The sequence below is a fragment of the Austrofundulus limnaeus genome, unplaced genomic scaffold (genome assembly GCF_001266775.1).
Source record: "Austrofundulus limnaeus strain Quisiro unplaced genomic scaffold, Austrofundulus_limnaeus-1.0 Scaffold798, whole genome shotgun sequence".
In the NCBI taxonomy this organism is placed as follows: domain Eukaryota; kingdom Metazoa; phylum Chordata; class Actinopteri; order Cyprinodontiformes; family Rivulidae; genus Austrofundulus; species Austrofundulus limnaeus.
The window spans coordinates 8,140-10,905 of NW_013953200.1; the positions used below are offsets into that span (position 1 = coordinate 8,140).

The 2,766-nt window shown below is 37.5% G+C and overlaps 1 protein-coding gene across 1 annotated transcript in view; it reads right to left on the reverse strand.

The window, feature by feature from the left end:
• LOC106532593 (microtubule-associated protein RP/EB family member 1) overlaps positions 1-1,997 on the reverse strand; it is a gene marked incomplete at its 3' end in the record, with an annotated part of 6,338 nt that extends 4,341 nt beyond the window's left edge. Inside the window, 1 exon segment of the mRNA XM_014028698.1 lies at positions 1,832-1,997.
• Between the last annotated feature and the right edge of the window lie 769 nt (positions 1,998-2,766).

Consider the following 2,766-nt stretch of genomic DNA (forward strand, 5'->3'; position numbering starts at 1 on the left):
ATTTTAAGGATGTTGAAAACAGCTCCATTCATTTTTCAATGGCAAAAAAAGTGGCTAAAAAGGGAAGTAGCTGAAAAAGTAAAAATAGCTGAAATACCAAAAGTCATAGCAGGATTGTCATTAATGAGCTGAAGGTTTTCATATGTGAATTGTTGAAATAGAACAAAAACTGTGGAACGAGTTCGATGCCAAAAAACATAAGGAAGAAAAAATGATCTCAGTTAATACAACAGTCATTTCTGCAGTTTTTGGGGAGGTCACCTCCTAATAAATGTCCTTACAGAAAATCTAACTGCTCATTTTAAATCGTTACTTTCACTTTTAATACTTAAGTACAACAAATATCAGATACTTTAAGACTTTTACTCAAGTAAAATTCCTAAAGGAGACTTTTGGTAAGATACTTGTAGTTTTACTCAAGTGTCACATTGTGGTGCTTTATACAACACTGTGTATTACACATTTGTGTAAAAACAGACCCGTTTATATAACTATTAATCTGAATAACACTGTTTGGATGCTGATGAAGTAAAAGTTGATTTGATAAAGTTTTGTTCAGGAGCCTGTTTGACACATTTTGATCTGAAGAAGGTTCTAAAGTAGAGCTTTGAAATGCAAAAACAAGACATGGGAGTGAGACACACTGAGTGAAGGGGTGACGTCATCTTCATCACTTGGAGCAGCACTTCCTGCTGGAAACAGCAGTCAGCTACATCACTGACTCCTTTTGTTCAACAAACTTCAGTTTATTTTAAAGACATGGTCTTAAACTGTTGATCAGCCTGTTTCAGTTTAATAATTGTTTTAATTGTTTTTACATTTCAAAGCTCYACTTCCTCCACCGGCCGATAAGCCCACCTCCACGCCAGACACGACCCCCGCTGTCCGGGACCAGCTCGTCGGTACTTTTACTTACTTTGGAGACAAAAACAAACAGCTGAATTAAAACTCCACCTGGTTCCGACAGATGCTCAGAAAGTATCCAACCTCAAACAGCACGCACACCCGGCTGTTTCGGCTCTTCTTCGTCTTTTTTCGGCACTTCCGTCCGCCGGTGCATCACTGCCACCAGGCGGTGGAGTGTGTGYATTACAGGCCGGGCTGTTTTAAAATAAATAAATAACCCACCGTCTCCACTGAGGGTCTCTTTAAGCCTTAATTAATAATGTTTTGATCAGTAAAACCAATAAGATTTATTTGTTTAAAAAAAACTGACCGGAAGTAGCTGACAAGACTCACGCAAGGCATTATGGGCCGTATGAAGAGGGGGGTTTATTTAGTCATAACACTATTTACAACAAGATAGTAAATAAAAWACCTCCCTATAACACACATGTAACCTTTTTATTTACATGTCTGTAGGATGAAGGACAAACTATTTGAGCCTGGGATTTATTTACATGTTTGTGTGTTTCATGACAAAAGAAACGTGTGTGTGTCTGTGTCGTGTTGTCTTATTTAGTGACCCAGCTACAGTCTTCACACTCAGTAAAACCTCACTTCTCCCTCCCTTTTTAGCTGTTTACTTCTTCATTTGATGCAGACACTCTCCCCTTCAGAAGAGCTGAAGTTGACTTATTTCAGCTGCCTCATTGTTCGTTTGTAACTTTAAATGTCTGATATTCCTCCAGCAGACCTTAGTTTGTTGAATTAAAACAGGGTTTATTGTCAGAACAGACCTACTACATGTAAACTGAGTAATAATGAGCTTTAAAGTGAACAGGCGGATCTCCTGGTTTTGTCTGGTCACTTAGCTAGCAGCTAACATGTTAGCCTGTTCAGTCAGGAGTTCTGTTGTTTCGTTACGGTGTAAAAACGTTTTAAAACCTACCTTTAACAGTTTACTTCTCACAGATCCAGTGTCTTGGTCTTTATCGGCTCTGCTTCCGTATCTCACAATCAGCTGTAGTTGTTAAATCGCTGATGCTACTTCTGCTTTTCCTTCTCCTCGTTCTCTGCCGGCAGCGGAAAAGCAGCGTGGTGACGTCAGGACGCAGGACTGAAGAGCCTACGTCACAGGGTTGCCAGATAGGAAATGTTGAATTATCGTATCAGCAGCTCAAAATGATCGTATTTTGAGGGAAATTATCGCACACCCAAGTTACATTCTAGAGAGGCTCAAATTTACATCCTGCTCAGCTCACAGTGTGCTCTGTATTCAACAAACTGCACATTCTTTTGTTTATAATAAAGTTAAAAAGCACTGTTGGGTGTCTGTTTTTTTATTTTTACAAACGCTTTGTTGTAAACAAAAACAAAACATGGAGTCTGGGGAAATGCTGCACATAAAAAGAAATGTTAAATAAAATGACTAGAATAAAATGTAAATTATAGGCAAAGTTAAAATGAAACCAGGAAAAGGACAAATCATTGTAGTTTATTGTACTTTTGATTAGTCAAGAAATAAATTGAATACATACTGAACAAATTTAATCTGCAAGCCTCCAAAATCTGTTTTTTTTTCTCTTTTAAAAAATAGCTTCTGGATGTTTATTAAATGTAAATGTTGTTTATACCTCTCACCTTCTCAGTCCCACCTTTTCTTTTTGATTTTACAGTTATTATTTTTTCACATTAGTGCTATTATATTTATCTTTGCTGCTACTAGTTGCCATCATAACCTCAATGTGGGAGGGGGTGTTCTCCCCCAGAAAACTTTGAATGAAGTAGGTGCTGTTTCCTGCATTCTGGTGTATTTGCATGTTGTTAAACATATTTTAAACTACATAAACACTTTCATATCTATTTTAGGGATTGATTCTACAT